General features: G+C 44.7%; 1 non-coding gene across 1 annotated transcript; it reads left to right on the top strand.

Moving 5' to 3' along the window:
- Window positions 1-18185: 18185 nt before the first annotated feature.
- Window positions 18186-18259, top strand: Trnat-ugu (transfer RNA threonine (anticodon UGU)). Its single transcript has one exon. It is a non-coding gene; the product is annotated as a tRNA-Thr (tRNA).
- The last annotated feature ends 2060 nt before the right edge of the window (window positions 18260-20319 follow it).

The raw sequence follows: 20319 nt of genomic DNA, 5'->3' as shown, positions 1-20319 counted from the left end.
GGTGTACCGTAGGTCTCTAGAAGAGCGTAGCGTTCCAAAGGATTGGAAAAGGGCACAGGTCATCCCCGTTTACAAGAAGGGACGTCGAACAGATCTGCAGAACTATAGACCTATATCTCTAACGTCGATCAGTTGTAGAATTTTGGAACACGTATTATGTTCGAGTATAATGACTTTTCTGGAGACTAGAAATCTACTCTGTAGGAATCAGCATGGGTTTCGAAAAAGACGGTCGTGTGAAACCCAGCTCGCGCTATTCGTCCACGAGACTCAGAGGGCCATAGACACGGGTTCACAGGTAGATGCCGTGTTTCTTGACTTCCGCAAGGAGTTCGCTACAGTTCCCCACCGTCGTTTAATGAACAAAGTAAGAGCATATGGACTATCAGACCAATTGTGTGATTGGATTGAAGAGTTCCTAGATAACATAACGCAGCAAGTCATTCTCAATATAGAAAGAAGTCTTCCGAAGTAAGAGAGACTTCAGGTGTGCCACAGGGGAGTGTCATAGGACCGTTGCTATTCACAATATACACTCCTGGAAATGGAAAAAAGAACACATTGACACCGGTGTGTCAGACCCACCATACTTGCTCCGGACACTGCGAGAGGGCTGTACAAGCAATGATCACACGCACGGCACAGCGGACACACCAGGAACCGCGGTGTTGGCCGTCGAATGGCGCTAGCTGCGCAGCATTTGTGCACCGCCGCCGTCAGTGTCAGCCAGTTTGCCGTGGCATACGGAGCTCCATCGCAGTCTTTAACACTGGTAGCATGCCGCGACAGCGTGGACGTGAACCGTATGTGCAGTTGACGGACTTTGAGCGAGGGCGTATTGTGGGCATGCGGGAGGCCGGGTGGACGTACCGCCGAATTGCTCAACACGTGGGGCGTGAGGTCTCCACAGTACATCGATGTTGTCGCCAGTGGTCGGCGGAAGGTGCACGTGCCCGTCGACCTGGGACCGGACCACAGCGACGCACGGATGCACGCCAAGACCGTAGGATCCTACGCAGTGCCGTAGGGGACCGCACCGCCACTTCCCAGCAAATTAGGGACACTGTTGCTCCTGGGGTATCGGCGAGGACCATTCGCAACCGTCTCCATGAAGCTGGGCTACGGTCCCGCACACCGTTAGGCCGTCTTCCGCTCACGCCCCAATATCGTGCAGCCCGCCTCCAGTGGTGTCGCGACAGGCGTGAATGGAGGGACGAATGGAGACGTGTCGTCTTCAGCGATGAGAGTCGCTTCTGCCTTGGTGCCAATGATGGTCGTATGCGTGTTTGGCGCCGTGCAGGTGAGCGCCACAATCAGGACTGCATACGACCGAGGCACACAGGGCCAACACCCGGCATCATGGTGTGGGGAGCGATCTCCTACACTGGCCGTACACCACTGGTGATCGTCGAGGGGACACTGAATAGTGCACGGTACATCCAAACCGTCATCGAACCCATCGTTCTACCATTCCTAGACCGGCAAGGGAACTTGCTGTTCCAACAGGACAATGCACGTCCGCATGTATCCCGTGCCATCCAACGTGCTCTAGAAGGTGTAAGTCAACTACCCTGGCCAGCAAGATCTCCGGATCTGTCCCCCATTGAGCATGTTTGGGACTGGATGAAGCGTCGTCTCACGCGGTCTGCACGTCCAGCACGAACGCTGGTCCAACTGAGGCGCCAGGTGGAAATGGCATGGCAAGCCGTTCCACAGGACTACATCCAGCATCTCTACGATCGTCTCCATGGGAGAACAGCAGCCTGCATTGCTGCGAAAGGTGTATATACACTGTACTAGTGCCGACATTGTGCATGCTCTGTTGCCTGTTTCTATGTGCCTGTGGTTCTGTCAGTGTGATCATGTGATGTATCTGACCCCAGGAATGTGTCAATAAAGTTTCCCCTTCCTGGGACAATGAATTCACGGTGTTCTTATTTCAATTTCCAGGAGTGTACATAAATGACCTTGTGGATGACATCGGGAGTTCACTGAGGCTTTTTGCAGATGAGATTTGGTGTATCGAGAGGTTGTAACAATGGGAAATTGTACTGAAATGCAGGACGATCTGCAGCGAATTGACGCATGGTGCAGGGAATGTCAATTGAATCGCAAAGTAGACAAGTGTAATGTGCTGCGAATACATAGAAAGGTAGATCCCTTATCATTTAGCTACAAAATAGCAGGTCAGCAACTGGAAGCAGTTAATTCCATAAATTATCTGGGAGTACACATTCGGAGTGATTTAAAATGGAATGATCATATAAAGTTGAACGTCGGTAAAGCAGATGCCAGACTGAGATTCATTGGAAGAATCCTAAGGAAATGCAATCCGAAAACAAAGGAAGTAGGTTACAGTACGCTTGTTCGCCCACTGCTTGAATACTGCTCAGCAGTGTGGGATCCGTACCAGATAGGGTTGATAGAAGAGATAGAGAAGATCCAACGGAGAGCAGCGCGCTTCGTTACAGGATCATTTAGTAATGGCGAAAGCGTTACGGAGATGATAGATAAACTCCAGTGGAAGACTCTGCAGGAGAGACGCTCAGTAGCTCGGTACGGGCTTTTTTTGAAGTTTCGAGAACATACTTTCACCGAAGAGTCAAGCAGTATATTGCTCCCTCCTACGTACATCTCGCGAAGAGACCATGAGGATAAAATCAGAGAGATTAGAGCCCACACAGAAGCATACCGACAATCCTTCGAGACTGGAATAGAAGGGAGAACCGACAGAGGTACTCAGGGTACCCTCCGCCACATACCGTCAGGTGGCTTGAGGCGTATGAATGTAGATGTAGACGTAGATACAGAGAACAGTCCAATTTTCTGTACATAGACCACGTTGAATCATACTAGGCCAACGCATAAGGAAGAAATGAAACACGAAAAATTATAGATATAGTAGAAAATGTTGGTAACATTTATGTAAATGAGAGAGTGATGCGGTCAACTTGCGTACAGCGTGGATGAGTCAATGAAATCTCGATTCTGTACCAGGTGCCTCGAATGCTAGTCATCTCGTTAAGCAACGTACGTTAAGTTTGAACGCAAGTAAAGGCACATTAAGCATCTGAATATGGTACAAACGAATATTACTCCAAGCTGCAAAATGCAAGCCACAACCTCACCATAATTTGTAGCTCTTTACTTGATAGTGGTTAGCTGAAAGATACTCCACAGCAAGCTACAGGTGTCATCCACGGCAAAAGCGTAAAGCACAGTCAAGAACCCAACTAGCGTAGCTCGTAGAAAGGCTGCCGGAAACACAGTCGCGAAGGAAAAACTACCCTTTGTGTCCTCCAGCGGCGTTCACACAGAGACTTATAGACTTATGGCCTCCAAAGCATCTCCTAATAGTTATCTCCTTTCTCAAGTAGCCAAAGATCGTGATTCCTTCATTAATCGATCACGTGGTACAGAACTCTTTGCAGTGTATTTGCGGTTCAGAATGCTGAAAGTTGACATTAATTTTGAATGATGGCATTCTAACAAACAAAGCAGTAAAGGACTTTTATTATTAACTTTTCCACATAGTTAATCTAATTTCCTTTTACTTCCTTTGTTGTTATTTCGTCTCCCTCACTCCATGTCAGTGAGGATTGGTAGGTAATGGAAGTTTAAATGGGAGCGTGTTTCGGCAAGATGTGGAAAGTAAAAGATGAGATTGAGGATGACGAACCACACTTTTCGCAAAGAAAGAAGAACGCAGGGGGTGGGGAGGGGGGGGGTAGAATGACTCTAGCATCAAAAATAATAGGACTATTCTGTTATATCTTATTCGTGAAATACGGAGACTTTGTGGGATATGGTCGAAGTGTCGTGGTGGTAGGATGTGTTAAGGGCGTTGATGTAAGGTTGCTGAGGTAGGGGAGATGTGCCAGAAGATGAGTGCCACAATACAACAGAAAACGAGGTTGGTAATCAAGGCTCGAACGTTAGGTGATTGTTATCAAAGTTACAAGACTTCCATACGTGTTCATGAGGGATAGGAGGGTGTCCAGCTAACAAAATAATACAAGTTTAGAATGAGATAGTGGACGGATTCGGAGGCGAAGACGCATGAATGACACTCCAGGAGTTGATGGGGTGGTAGAATTTGAATGCTTCAGACATCCGGATTTACTCAGAATATGAATGGATAGGTCGGATTAAGGTATTGTAATTGTGGAGTATAAGGGAGGCGCTCGAATTCAGTCACCCTAATCGACTGATTAATAATTTGGGTCGTTTTAATTTGTATGATGCTTGTTGTGTAGTTATAAGATCGGATTCCAGTGTTATTTAACGACTGAGAATTTGTTAGAGGAATTTTCGTGGATAGATGTACGTTTTTTTCCTAGCAACATTTTACCTGTACTAATGGAACGAAATGGGTATGGTATTACATGCAGTAACTGCCGTAAATGAAGCAATAAGCCCGAGTATAATCAGAGTTTTTTATGCTTTCACACTATTCTACTCAGTTCCCGATTTCGCAGGAGCCTGTGTGAGGGGAAGACCGCGGGAAACAAAATAAACAGTCCCCACTTTAGGGCGCGGGAGTAGTTGGCTTGAAAGATAACCGCGCCGCATTAAGGTAAACACCCCGCCGTTGCTCTTCATTAACGCGACTCCGCAGCGGATTCTGCGAAATGTGCAGGGTGATGGAGGAGGTGGCTAGGGGTTGGTGGGTTGATGGGTTTGAGGGGAGGGGGGAGAGAGAGGGAGGAGCGCGGAGAGGAAATGGTAGAGGGAGAGATGACATCAGTGGATGGGAGAGGGGGGGGGGCTGCTGGATCTGCAAAGCCAGCAGGTGGAACTGCAGGGAGGGAACACTACCGTTGCAGGGGGTTGGCGCTCGTCGGTAAGCAGTGAAAATTCAGCGTCAAAAATTAAGGAAAACATTTATCCTCCTCTCCGTGTTGCCTTCCTTAGTTAATTACAGACTGCTTCGCTTACCAGCCTTCTGGTTCGTTCTATGCGCAACACCACGATTTCGTCTCCTGTGCCTAAATCTTCAACTCTGATTAACACTTGAACACAACATCCAAATTTAATTCTTGTATGTAGTCCATTATCTGTCCTCCCTTAAAGATTTTCCCATCTAGTGTGGCATGCAGTTTCTTGGAAACAACCCCGATTTCTGAACACACACGCTACGTTCCTACGCTTCTTCTTGTTAGCAACAGTGGAGTTGGGACAGTAGTTAGCACAAAGCACTTATCAATGTGCGCTATCGCTATTTTACCCTGAAAACCGAAGAAAAAGTGTTGTAAAAGGATTATGAAAATAAAGTGGAATGATAAAACAGAAACGAGGAGGCCAACAGCAGAATCGTTGAGGGAAGTATACAGACTATCCCAGAAATGCTGGGACAGACTTCGAGGAGTTGTAGAGGTTTTCTCGAGGAACAAATCGAGAATAGAAACCTGTGTCCTGAGATGTAATCCAACGACGAACGTCGGAGTTACGGGCACCGTCGTCTACCACTAGACGAACTTTTCGGCAAACAACGTGACTTTGTACGCTGAAGGACCGTGGGCGAAACGTCTCGTAATGTTGTTCGTTATTCGGTGATCACGACTGTTCGCCACGATCGCCAGTGGAGGCGATGGAACCAGCTGCTGCGTAGACAGGCCTTTTCTCCTATGAATGTGATGATATCTTGCCTTAGTGGATGACGGTTTCGGACACGTGCTTCGATCCGCAATTTATTTTTCTCCTAGAAAAATCTCAAATCATTAATGTTTTTCAGTATACAAGAGAAAAGGAAATTGTAGATGGAAACCAGTGTTAGAAACACTCATCTGACATGGCAACACAGCATCGCATTTATAGGAGACAAGGCCTGTCCACATATCCGCTAGTCCATCTATTTTCACTGGCGATTCTGGCAACCAGTCACAGTCACTGAATAACAAACAATATTGCGAGACGTTCCACCTACGGTCCGTCAGCGTACACAGTCACGTTTGGTGCCAAAGCGGTGGTCTAGTAGCAGGTGCCGGCACCTATCACTCTGTAGTGACCATGGATAACGTTTCCCGACACGGGTTCTTATCATTGATTTGTTCCTACAGACACCCTCAACAAAAATTCGAAGTTTGTCGCCACATTTCCGGGACGCCCTCTGTATCGAAAACGATAATTAGCAGAAAGGAGAAGGAAGTGAAGATTAGTGTTTAGTAGTCGACAGTAAGATCATTAGAGACGGAGCACAAGCTCAGGTTAGGGAATGATGCGAGGGAATTGGCCGTGCCCTTTCAAAAGAACCATACCGGTATCTGCCTTACTCGATTTAGGGGAATCACGACAAATCTAAAACTGGTAACCAGCTCTTCTTCAGGGTCTGTCGTAGTCTTTTATAATAAACGTTTCATCTCCCCCATAAAAAGAAATCCGTAGGACCTCAGAAACATTTCTAATACTATATGCATCACACGTCAGTTGAAAAATCACTGTTGTCAAATCTTTCATCGGCCGTTGGGGAGAATATTGTCACATCAAAAACTGTTTCTTTTAGTCTTCTCTAATCACGCTAAAACTCTGAATACAGAGTTTCTTTACACTTCGTGCACTCTAGATGATATAGTTGATGACTTGGGACGTTCTATAAGGTGTTTCGTGAATGATATTGTTTTATACACAGAATTTGCAACGCTAGAAAAGGGCAGAGAAATGCAGGAAGACCAGCACACATTCGACGCATGGAGCAGGTGTGGGGCGGGGGTTAATAATAATAACAATATAATTAGTCATAAGTAATAGGACAAAATATTTGAAATATTGGAATATTGCTCGCCGTCTTATACGAGAGCCTGGAAACTGTTTCTGTAGTCAGCCAGAAAGCGATAGAGAACATACTGACCATAGTTTCCAATCTGCATATCCATATTCGTGTCCAGTCCACTGCTCAGTGGGATCAGGACTATGATTATAAATGAAAATTTTATGGTCCATTTGTAAAGTTTCATGTGCTCGTTATTGTAATATTCATTACGTTAATACTGACAATAAATCTCTCTATCCTAAATAACACTATGAGCAGTTCAAAGGCGACCTCCATGGTAAGTACCTATTAAACTTTCTCCCTGACTTCTGATAATCAAAATAATTGCTCGCCACAAAAGTGGAAAAAATTGTCCCCACTTGCCACGCGGATTTTGTTAACATTACAGGCGGCACTCTAACAGTTACTTCTGCAAAATCTAAGCGATCCAGGGCGATGTACATTCCTCGCGAAATCATTTTGTATTGTTACTGAAAATATGCGTTTAGTGACAGTCTGTCCCTGACGTCATCCGAGCCGGTGCACAGTCCGATGTTTGACTGACGCGGATCGTACAGTGACTGGGTGCGAAGTGAAACCTAGTCTTGCCTCTCCGGCTGTATTTACATATGTGGTGCAGCGGACATCCAAGGGAACACCTGCAGTCATTCCCCCTATGCCCACGGCAGCAGACTCTAAATGGCCGCTTTCTCGGACACACAATATTTTATAACACTGTTGTGTATTAATTTAGAATATTCGTAATTTTTGTATGCATGTAGGTTGGTTAAAATCACAGAAAAACTTTTAGTTCGCCTGCATTTAGCCTTTGCCGTCTAGAATTTTCAGAACAGAACTGACAGTAGAACCTGACCTCTGGACTACGACCTTAAGAGACCTTGTATTTGTTATCATTTACGCCCAGGCCTTGAAACATGTTATAGCTCTGTTATTTAATAGGTTTCATCACATACTGTAACCAAACCTTTCTAGCATTAATATAACTGGTACTTAATGTACTACAAATAAGAACATTTTAGTTCCAAATTTAATTTTCTGCAAATTACTCGAAAACTATTAGAGGAAGCACAATGCGGTTACATACTTAGTGTTTTTTTGTTGAACTGAAGCTTCATACAAATTTTCATTTCAAGATGCTACTCCAGGTGGGTGTAAAAATGAATGTCCACCATGGAAAAAATGGAAGCGTAAATAAACATTTGGCTCTGTCTGTCTATCCCCTGAAGCAGATCTTAGGATCTCTTAACGGTGATATTATTTCCTCCTTGTTAAATTAAAGATATAAATTACATAAATGAATGATTAAGGGAAATAGTAACTACAAAATGATAAATGTTGATTCTGCTTATACATTTATTGTAGATTAAAACCCGTTTTATATATTACAAATGTTTATATATCAATGTACAATGGACATAAAGAGACAGAAATGAATTTCCTAACTAATGTTACTGATCAATTGCCCAAATCTGCCCAATTTTGTGACTAGGCGATTTAATATAAATAACGCGAGATGACTGATATCATCTACATACTAAACACTAGAAGACAATACTTTCAAAGATGATCTATAGTGGTGTGCAACTTTAGTGGAAATAAAACTTACGTGATCACAGCTATTTACCTTTATAGCCCTAATAGGCCATAGCAATTAGCAATATCACCGTATGTACTGCGTCCAGTGCGTCGGAGGGATGGTTCTCGTACACGTTTAGACGACGGAAGACCTCCACCCACAAAATAAAAAAAACTCCTTCAGACACTAGGACGGCAGAAGGCAGTCACCTGACTAGTATGATCTAATACTGTCTTCTCCTCTCCGTGTTCTACAGACGAGAAACGCGAACTCCCAGCCACAAGGACGGAAATCAGATAACATCTCTACATGGGTATAGACAGAGGAAGTGCTCTCTATCACTGAACACTGCGTACTCAATGACGACTCCCTACCCAGAGGCACAATCGTATAAGTTTGCAACAGTACAGGGCCCAACCGGCTAACTACAGTATAATATCTCCTGAGAGCAAAGACAGCAAGTCCGTCTGTACCAGCAAAAGCTGATACTAAGCGACCGTCAAACACGGGCGCTCAAAACGGAAGACCCCGTCGTGTGGCCTAGTCATTGTTCACATTCGACGTCATTTTGGCATGCTCTCCCTGGTTTAGGTAGTCTAATTTCAACTGATTGTTCCCGATTCCTGTTGTTATTCATTCCACCCCATCCTGGGTCGCCATTATTTTGCGGCTCCCATCTGCGTTCATTTTGTTGCCCATCTTCCCAGCCATGGTTCTTTCACTGTACATTGTTCCCACCGCGATATCTATGGTCTGTTTTGGTGAGGCGACCGATTTACATCGTTTTACGAATTATGGCCTCTATTATTCCCTCCGTCGTTCACCCTTCTTTCACTTTGCACGTCTCTCTGCCTACGTTTCTCTCGCACCTGCTGCTCGTTGAATGCGAACTCCAGCTCTCTTAGGATACCCTTGATTCCTTCTAAATCACTTCCACATCGCCCGGCGAGCGTTTGCTGGTAGGAAATCGGCAACTTTTTGTAACACAATCTTATGGTCTCAGCCGGTGTGCATGGGTCGTCCAAATACTGATTTTTCTTGGTCAAGTTTTCGAAATACTTCACCGTACTACGGAACCCTGAACTCTCCAAGTCTCTGCTCATCATTATTTCCTGCTTGATCCTATCCTGTGTCCCCTTGGACCAGTATTTGTTTAAAAATGCGCCACGAAACTCTTCGTATGACGTGCACGTCTTTGCAATGTTCCGCATGTATTCGGCCGATGTACCCTCGATATGTGAACATACGAGGTCCAGTTTGTACATCTGAGACGAGTGAGGAGGTAATAATAAATCAAATTGTCCAAAGAAAGTTTTTGGGTCTAAAACATGACCCTCGTCTTCGTAATGCTGGAATTTTCGTGCAGAGATAAAATGCTTACAATCGAAAATTTCGTTAGAATATCTTCCCGCTCTGTCTACCACATTCTCACTTGGCGCTAACGTTTCCTGTCTGCCGTTACTTTGGACATCCTCTCTTCTACTCCCTGTTACGTTTTCATCACTGGAAAAATATTCCATGGTGCGCTTTATCGGGTAACAGTTAAGCAAATGAAATATCTTATTGCCTTTCTCCGTATTCGCAATTTGCGTCCCAGTCGTGCCGTGTGTAGACGCGAGGGCCATCTCTCTAGCGATATTTCGTTGCTCTACAGATACGCTTTCACTCTGTAGTTGATGAGCAACTCTTACATTCGAGCACATTCTAATATCGTCTGGGCTTGGACATGATCGTGCTGAGTTTGAACTGGCACTTTCGATATCTGTTATTTCCAAATCGCCCACTATTTCTTTTCTGAGACGTGATTTTTGACTAGGTTGCAACCTGACTTTCTGAGATAATTGCTTAATTTCGCTTTCTATGTTTTATTTAAATTGTGAGAGCTCCACGGTCAATGCCTTATTTGGCGCCATTTCTGTCTTTTGCAGCTGCGTTCTTTCTACTTGTTCCAAAGGCCACAGCAACTTCGTTAATGCACCTATACCTATCTTTGTCGTAGTTTCTGTCTCCTCTAATGTTTCAAGAGCGATCCGTTTTCCCCTCGCTAGTAATCGCGCCTAGTTCGAGGTTCTTCTGACCTCCGCAATCTCTCGTTCTAGAAATGTTCGGAGCGTCACTAAATTATTTTTCACTTTCATCGTTTTATGTTTTACCGACTGAATTTCGACACTAACGTTCTGAATTTTGCTTCTCATTTCAGCACTAACGCTTTGAATTTTACTTCCAACTTCAGCGTACTTCTTCATTCTCCTTTTCTATTCGGTCTCCCAATTCAGCGCGTATTTCATCATTGCTCTTTTTTATTTGATCTACCAATTCACTCGTACTTCATCATTTTCGTATTTTATTTGGCTTCCCAATTCAGAGCTGATCTTTTCAATTTTATTTGCCATTTCTGAGCTGATCTTTTGAATTTTACTTCCCATTTCACTTCCCATTGCTTTTAGGTATGGAAGGATATCCAGCACACCTGTGTTATCTAAACCTTCTCTCCTATTGAGACTTTCTCTCCCTCTACTCTCAGGTGATCTCCCCTTTTCCTCTTCCATTTCTTGGTATTCAAGAAAGTCAAAACCGTACGCCCCTGATATGCTGCCTCGTGACGATGTCACTGACGGCGATCTACCACAATTATTAGCTGCTCTGCGTTCACTTGTACTCCCTACATTATAGTCCCGTATCTTTACGATTGCCTCAGTGTGTCTCTGTTCCTCATCTTCGCTATCAGATTGCCCACCTCGGGCATGACTGTGTCTATCATCGTCAGAAAGTTCCCTTGTATCGGTTTTCCCGTCACCTGTGCCTTGTGCTGCTAACATAGCTAACTCTTTCTCATCCCATAGCCTCTCTTGACTACCCCGTGTATCTACCATTTCTATATTGTTACAACTCTTGATCTGTTGTGCTACTAAGCGCACTTTCGCACTAGTTAACATGGACTGATCCCTGATAATAGTTCTCTCTTAAAAGTGTACACCGGCCGCAGTTGTCTAGCGGTTCTTGGCGCTCAGTCCGGAACCGCGCGACTGCTACGGTCGCAGGTTCGAATCCTGCCTCGGGCACGGATGTTTGTGATGTCCTTAGGTTAGTTAGGTTTGAGTAGTTCTAAGTTCTAGGGGACTGATGACCACAGACGTTAAGTCCCATAGTGCTCGGAGCCATTTGAACAATTTTTTAAAAGTGTACACAACTTAGAATATCCACATTTATTATGTAAGGACATGTAACATAAAATATCTACAACAAACAAGCTAAACTAATGGCAACGTCGTGAACGAGCAGTGTCGTTACAATACAAACAAAATACAACGAGAAATGACATAACATAAACATCAATAAATTGGAGCCAGCGGGCTGCAGCGCAACGTCTCTGAAAAGAAATACATTAAAATACACAAATATTATTTTTAATGTTATCGCATGACTTTACCACTGCAAACTACACATGCAAGCTGGTGATCACTATCAATAACACCTAAAGATTATAAATGGGAAAAAAAATTGTTTTCAAAGTGTCTGAGGTTTCAAACCACTGTATGACTACTGTCACAAGACTCTAATTAGGATCCTGGCAGGGTACGCCATATTCAAGATACTACTCCAGGCGGTTGTAAAAATGAATGTGTGCAACAGAAAATACTGAACGCGAAATAGAAGATTTGGCGCTGTCTGACTACCACCTGAAGCAGATCTTAGGATCTCTTAATGGTGATGTTATTTCCTCCTTGTTACACTTTAAGATATAAATTACATAAATGAATGATTGAGGGAATTAGTAACTACAAGATGATAACTGTTTATACATTCATGCTAGATTAAAAACCCGTTTATATATTACAAACCTTTATACAGGGTGTTACAAAAAGGTACGGCCAAACTTTCAGGAAACATTCCTCACACACAAATAAAGAAAAGATGTTATGTGGACATGTGTCCGGAAACGCTTAATTTCCATGTTAGAGCTCATTTTAGATTCGTCAGTATGTAGTGTACTTCCTCGGTTCACCGCCAGTTGGTCCAATTGAAGGAAGGTAATGTTGACTTCGGTGCTTGTGTTGACATGCGACTCATTGCTCTGCAGTACTAGCATCAAGCACATCAGTACGTAGCATCAACAGGTTAGTGTTCAGCACGAACGTGATTTTACAGTCAGTGCTATGTTTACAAATGCGGAGTTGGCAGATGCCCATTTGATGTATGGATTAGCACGGAGCAATAGCCGTGGCGCGGTACGTTTGTATCGAGACAGATTTCCAGAGTGAAGGTGTCCAGACAGGAAGACGTTCGAAGCAATTGATCGGCGTCTTAGGGAGCACGGAACATTCCAGCCTATGACTCGCGACTGGGGAAGACCTACAACGACGAGGACACCTGCAATGCACGAGGCAATTCTTCGTGCAATTGACGATAACCCTAATGTCAGCGTCAGAGAAGTTCCTGCTGTACAAGGTAACGTCGACCACGTCACTGTATGGAGAGTGCTACGGGAGAACCAGTTGTTTCCGTACCGTGTACAGCGTGTGCAGGCACTATCACCAGCTGAGTGGCCTCCACGGGTACACTTCTGCGAATGGTTCATCCAACAATGTGTCAATCCTCATTTCAGTGCAGATGTTCTCCTTACGGTTGAGGCTTCATTCCACCGTGATCAAATTGAAAATTTCACAATCAACATATGTGGGCTGACAAGAATCCGCACGCAATTGAGCAATCACGTCATCAACACAGATTATCTGTGAACGTTTGGGCAGGCATTGTTGGTGATGCCTTGATTGGGTCCCATGTTCTTCCACCTACGCTCAGTGGAGCACGTTATAATGATTTCATACGGGATACTCTACCTGTGCTGCTAGAACATGTGCCTTTACAAGTACGACACAACATGTGGTTCACGCTCGATGGAGCTCCTGCACATTTCAGTCGAAGTGTTCGTACGCCTCTCAACAACAGATTCGGTGACCGATGGATTGGTAGAGGCAGACCAATTCCATGGCCTCCACGCTCTCCTGACCTCAACCCTCTTGACTTTCATTTATGGGGGCATTTGAAAGCTCATGTCTACGCAACCCCGGTACCAAATGTAGAAACTCTTTGTGCTCGTATTGTGGACGGCTGTGATACAATACGCCATTCTCCAGGGCTGCATCAGCACATCAGGGATTCCATGCGACGGAGGGTGGATGCAAGTATCCTCGCTAACGGAGGAGATTTTGAACATTTCCTGTAACAAAGTGTTTGAAGTCACGCTGGTACGTTGTGTTGCTGTGTGTTTCCAATACATGATTAATGTGATTTGAAGAGAAGTAATAAAATGAGCTCTAACATGGAAAGTAAGCGTTTCCGGACACATATCTACATAACATATTTTCTTTCTTTGTGTGTGAGGAATGTTTCCTGAAAGTTTGGCCGTACCTTTTTGTAACACTCTGTATATCAACGTCCACTGGACATAAAGAGACACAAATGAATTTCCTAACTAAATTACTGTCAACTGCCCAAATCTGCCCCTTTTTATGGCTGGGAGTTCTAATTTAAATAACAGGAGATGGCTGATATCACCTACATACCAAACACTAGAAGACAATACTTTCAAAGATGATCTACAGTGGCAAGCAATCTCAGCGGAATTAAAACTTACATGATCACAGCTGTTTAGCTTTATAGCGCTACTAAGCCAACGACATTAGCAATATCAGCATATGTACTGCTTCCGGTGCGTGGGAGTGATGGTTCTCGTACATGTCTGCGACGATGGAAGAACTCCAGACTTAAAATAAAAAAAAAAAAAAAACACTTTCAAACATCAGGACGGCAGAAGGCGGTCCTCTGACTAATATTTAATATTGTCTTCTCCTCTCTGTGTTCTACAGACAAGAAACGCGAGCTCCCAGCCACAAGGACGGAATTCAGATAACAACTGTACGTGAGTATAGACAGAGGAAATGCTGTCAATCACTGAACGCTGCCTACTCAATGACGACTCCCTACCCAGAAGCGAAGTCCACAATCGTATACGTTCGCAACGGTACAGTGCCTAACCGTTCTAACTACAAGATCTCCTGAAAGTAAAGACAGCAAGTCCGTCTGTACCAACAAAAGCTGATACTAAGCGACCGTCAAACACGGGCGCTCAAAACGGTAGACCTCTTCCTCTCCATCGCTGGCTTCCCAGCAAAGCTCGTCTCCCCTTCTTCTTAAAAGCAGAAGGTGAATCATATTCTCGAAACTATGGAATAATCTCCCTCTCTACAGATTCTTTCGAACGCTGACCAACCACATTTTAGTCTTTTTCCGTCCAACATGGAAAGTTTGCGAGGAAATACCCTATGCCCGTTAATTAGGAATTCATATAATGGCACGCTTCTCGGAGTAAAAATCCTCAGAAATAACCCAGCCTGCATGATTTCCGAAGTAACGCTTCCTTGTTCCTCCCTGCTCCGTCCAAGATTTTCAGAGTTTACGGTTATCCTTATAGCTTAGCTACAAAACCGGCCAGCCGCCACTCTATTGTGCTTCAGTGCTCACATTCCCCGACCGTACGTCTTGGGGTATTTCGTGTTTTTAGCAGGACCAACACACCTGTACGGGGTTTTCCACCCATTGTCTAAGCTGCGCCTGCCTTTTTATTTCCACCGGTGTTCTAACCTGTGCAAGTATAGGCTATCATTCATTACGACATTTTGATAGTAAAGACTATCGATCACATTTCATACAATAAGCATTAACAACTATTTACAAGGTGTTCGTGACAATGCCAGTCTTCTTTAAATATTAAAAAATACGATGTACAACCTATCAAATGATACCTAATTCCGGTTGTAAATCACGGCAAAATATATAGATGAGTGCTTATAAGCTCTGGAATTATAGCCACGTTACATCATATTTCTAATATTAATATTTAGTGCCTTCAATTTTTCTTAAAAACACGGGTTCTGACCAAAATATTTCTATAATGAAGTTAAGACTGGTAGCAGCTAATTTTGATATATATCTGCACATTATGAACAATTTTTGTGTTACTAGCTTTATTATTTAGCGCCAGTTATTTCTTTCTTAAAACGATGTATTTAGGGGAAAATATTGACCTGATCCTTCTGAGATTTGACACTTTACAAATTAATATACTAAAGCACATGCCAACAAAGCTTGGAAAAGCAACTTCAACTTTTAATTCCGTTCTTAAATCTTGGTACAGTGCTTGTGTGCTACGTACAGACGCATTGGGGTGACTTGCCGCTACTAGCAGTGAACTGGGGTAAGTCCCGGCACACTCCTTCACTTCTGTATCTCTTCAGTGATAGAGCGCTTGTTTCGCCACACAGGGATTGGTAATATACCTACAACAAAATGTTCAAATGTGTGTGAAATCTTATGGGACTTAAGTGCTATGGTCATCAGTCCCTAAGGTTACACACTACTTAAATTAAATTATCCTAAGGACAAACACATACACCCATGCCAGAGGGAAGACTGGAACCTCCGCTGGGATCAGCCGCACAGTCTACGACTGCAGCGCCTGAGACCGCTCGGCTAATCCCGTCCGGCTGACCTTCAACACTAACAAATGTGACGTACTGTGCGTAACTTAGCAGAAACACTCATTTTTGTATGATTACACGATTGCAGAACTGTCACTGGAAGTGAATGGTCGTGTGGTGCATACGGAGCGATTGAAAGTGGAACAAGTACATAACACTAATCGCTGTTTAAGACAAATGCCACACTGAGATTCATTGGGAGAACCTTCAAGAAATGTAGCTCACAGGCAAAGTAGGTGGCTTACAAAACCGTCGTTCGACCATTACCGGAATACTACTCGTGAGCCTGGATTCCGTAACAGATATGATTGGTAGAAGAAATGGAGAAGATCCAAAAGAAGTGCAGCACGTTTCGTTACAGATTTTTTTTAATAAGCGCGTAAGCTTCACGGAGATGCTCAGCCAAATCCAGTGGCAGGCGCTAAAATAGATGCGCTCTGGATGGCGGTGTGCTGTTGAAATTCTGAGTGCGTTCTTCCCTAGAAAAGTCGGCCAGTACAGTGCTTCCATCTTCTCATATCTCACGAAAAGATCGTGAAGGTAAAATTAAAGAGTTGAAGTCGCACAGAAAATGGGGATGTGACAGTGGTACAGAAAATTCCTTCCGTCGCACTCCGAAAGGTGGCTTTTCGAGTAGAGGTGCGCTAGAAATGAAAGACGCTGCACCACTTACTTTTGGAAATAAAGAGTAAATGAACTCCTGGAATCGAACTAGGAGCTCAAGATACCTCCACTGCGATTCCAAGTTTTCCAAACAAGCAATATTTTAATTAATACCAATAAATTAAAATATCGATATACATTGCCGGAAAATATTAATACACTCTTTTAGAGGATTCCAATTCACTCACGATTTATTGATGTAACAGTGCATACGGAGTACATGGAATGATTGCCGGCCGGTGTGGCCGTGCGGTTCTAGGCGCTTCAGTCTGGAACCGCGTGACCGCTACGGTCGCAGGTTCGAATCCTGCCTCGGGCACGGATATGTGTGATGCCCTTAGGTTAGTTAGGTTCAAGTAGTTCTAAGTCCTAGGGGACTGATGACCACAGATGTTAAGTCCCATAGTGCTCAGAGCCATTTGAACCATCTGAACCATGGAATGATTAAAAAATTTGTAAATTTGTGGTAAGTTCTTATGGGACTAAACTGCTTAGGTCATCGGTCCCAGAGCTTACACACTACTTAATCTAACTTAAAATAACTTACGCTATGGACAACACACACGCCCATGCCTGAGTGAGGAGTCGAACCCCTGTCAGGGGCAGCCGTGCGGACAGTGATAAGACGACCCAGACCGCGTGGCTACACCGCGCGGCATAAAATGATTATATTTACAAATCAATAGCATAAGTGGTTCTGAGGTACCGGGTGTCTACCCACGCTGTAACACTCATATTAGTACGAGGTGTAGCCACCACGGGCGACAATACAAGAGCCGAATCCGGCATCCAGTCGATTGTACAGATGACGAATATTGTCCTGGGATACTTCATGCCAGGACTGCTCGGCCCGTTCACGTAGTTCTGTAAGAGTTGTTGGCTGACAAGTCGCACGAGTAACCTCTCGTCACATCATGTCCCACACGTGCTCGGTTGGAGACAATTCTGGAGATGGTACCGGCAAGGAAGTTACTGTACAGCGTGCAGAGCACGTTCAGTTTCACGGACAGTCTGTTGGATCAACACATCAATTTCCTGTGCAAGAACGGTGTAAAGTTAGGGGAAGCTTACGAGGGACTTCTGCAACCGATGTTAATGTATAAGTTGGCAGTGAAGGGGGAAGAAGGCTGTTAAATATGCGTCGTGGCGGCAGTGTGCAGGAGTGAAATTACAATGAAATGAACACCCTTAGCTGCTTACAGGCGTTGACATACGTCAGCGGGGACAGATGAAAACGTGTGCCCCGACCGGGATTCGAATCCAGGATCTCCTGCTTACATGGCAGACGCTGTATCCATCTGAGCCACTGAGGATACAGAGGATAATGCGACTGCAGGGATTTATCTCTGGCACGCCTCCCGCGAAACCCACATTCTCAACGTATTGTCCCACACTACATTCGTAGTGCCCCCGCCCATTGTACTCATTACTCGCTCATCGGCCACTTGACCATCTTCTTCTTCTGTGCGAATGCACAAACAGTGCCCGAACTCATACGGGAATCGCCAACGCGCCGCAAGTAATGAGTACAATGGGCGCGGGCACTACGAATGTAGTGCGGGACAATACGTTGAGAATGTGGGTTTCGCGGGAGGGGTGCCAGAGATAAATCCCTGCAGTCGCACTATCCTCTATGTCCTCGGTGGCTCAGATGGATAGAGCGTCTGCCATGTAAGCAGGAGATCCTGGGTTCGAGTCCCGGTCGGGGCACACATTTTCATCTGTCCACGTTGACGTTTGTCAACGCCTGTAAGCAGCTAAGGGTGTTCATTTCATTGTAATTTCATTCTAACGAGCTGCATATCCGAAAGAACAGATACCTTCTTAGTGTGCAGGAGGTCGAGCCGTCAGGATTTGATAGTGGGCATCCAGGGCTGCCGTTAAATGACAAAACAGTAAATTGAGTACAATGAACAGGATATATTTCAATATAAGGAGTACAAAGGGCGCGCCTAGGGTCGTAAGTTAGTAAGGTTTAGGCCAGTCTAGGTGGTCGAATAATTAATTAAAATGGGCAACGGAAAGAGAAATGGTTCATGTTAACGTACGTTGGTGGCCGGTCGTGAAAAGCAGAACCGCAGGATCTGCCTTCCAAAACGACGTCTACTCTGCTCGAGGTGTGGATTACAAGAGAGAGAAGAAAGTATGTTCTGCTCCGCAGGACGCTCTGGCGTCCACACACGTGATCGGTATCCCGCGCACGCTATTGGCTAAGATCAATGGCGTGAATTTGCCAGCAGTTGCAGCAGAAGACTCTGGGTGTCTCCTGTCAGCAGATTTAACTGGACAGAACCGCCACGGTTTTGAAAGGCAAGCGACTTGTGTCACGTAGACACTGCATGAGTTACTCTGGGAGAAAACGTGTAAATATTCCACTGGGCCTTTGAAATAAATTTCGTAATCCAATTCCCTAAAATATTCCTTGACTGGCTGCCATCCTGTGCAACGGTAAAAGAACGGCTCTAAATGGTTCAAATGGCTCTGAGCACTATGGGACTCAACTTCTGATGTCATTAGTCCCCTAGAACTAGTTAAACCTAACTAACCTAAGGACATCACACACATCCATGCCCGAGGCAGGATTCGAACCTGCGACCGTAGCGGTCTCGCGGTTCCAGACTTCAGCGCCAGAACCGCACGGCCACTTCGGCCGGCAAGAACGGCTCTAACAAAATTGTGAACGTAGTGAGAGCTAGTTAGCGCCTCGTGAAACAACACAGGTGAAAGAGAGTTTCAACTTATCGCAACACAGACCACAAGACCAGGGTTGGCGCCAGTGTGTCTTGGACGAATGCTCTCTACGAGACAGTGATGATCACGGCGTGAGTAAAAGACGGGCTAGCGGTAGGCGCATACCTGTAACCACTGCTAATAGTTCGTGTAAACACGTCGGTGCTCACGAGCCCTCTTATCTCCCACTACCACCGTCATACCTTAGCAAAAGCTCTTGCTGAAAACCCAAGGAAATTCTGGTCTTACGTAAAATCGGTAAGAGGGTCGAAGGCTTCCATCCAGTCACTCACTGATCAGTCTGGCCTGGCAGCGGAAGACAGCAAAACGAAAAGCTGAAATTTTAAATTTAGCATTTGAGAAATCTTTCACGCAGGAGGACCGTACAAACATACCGCCGTTTGAGTCTCGTACAGATTCCGGTATGGAGGACATAGTGATAGACATCCCTGGGGTTATGAAGCAGCTGAATGGGTTGAAAATAAATAAATCGCCAGGTTCTGATGGGATTCCAATTCGGTTCTACAGAGAGTAGTCTACTGCATTGGCTCCTTGCTTAGCTTGCATTTATCGCGAATCTCTTGCCTAACGTAAAGTCCCGAGCGACTGAAAAAAAAACGCAGGTGACGCCTGTATATAAGAAAGGTAGAAGGACGGATCTCAAAATTACGGACCAAAACCCTTATCATCGGTTTGTTGCAGGATTCTCGAACATGTTCTCAGTTCGAATATAATGAATTTCCTTGAGACAAAGAAGTTGGTGTCCATGCATCAGCACGGCTTTAGAAAGCATCGCTCCTGCGAAACGGAACTCGCCCTTTTTTCACATGATATCTTGCGAACCATGGATGAAGAGTATCAGATGGATGCCACATTCCTTGACTTCCGGAAAGCGTTTGACTCGGTGCCCTACTGCAGGCTCCTAACTAAGGTACGACCATATGGGATTGGTTCCCAAATATGTGAGTGGCTCGAAGACTTATTAATAATAGAACCCAGTACGTTGTCCTCGATGGTGAGTGTTCATCGGAGGTGAGGAT

Source organism: Schistocerca cancellata, chromosome 7, assembly GCF_023864275.1.
Source record: "Schistocerca cancellata isolate TAMUIC-IGC-003103 chromosome 7, iqSchCanc2.1, whole genome shotgun sequence".
NCBI lineage: Eukaryota > Metazoa > Arthropoda > Insecta > Orthoptera > Acrididae > Schistocerca > Schistocerca cancellata.
Note: the sequence above shows the minus strand (reverse complement) of the source record. Positions and strands in the feature narration are given on the sequence as shown.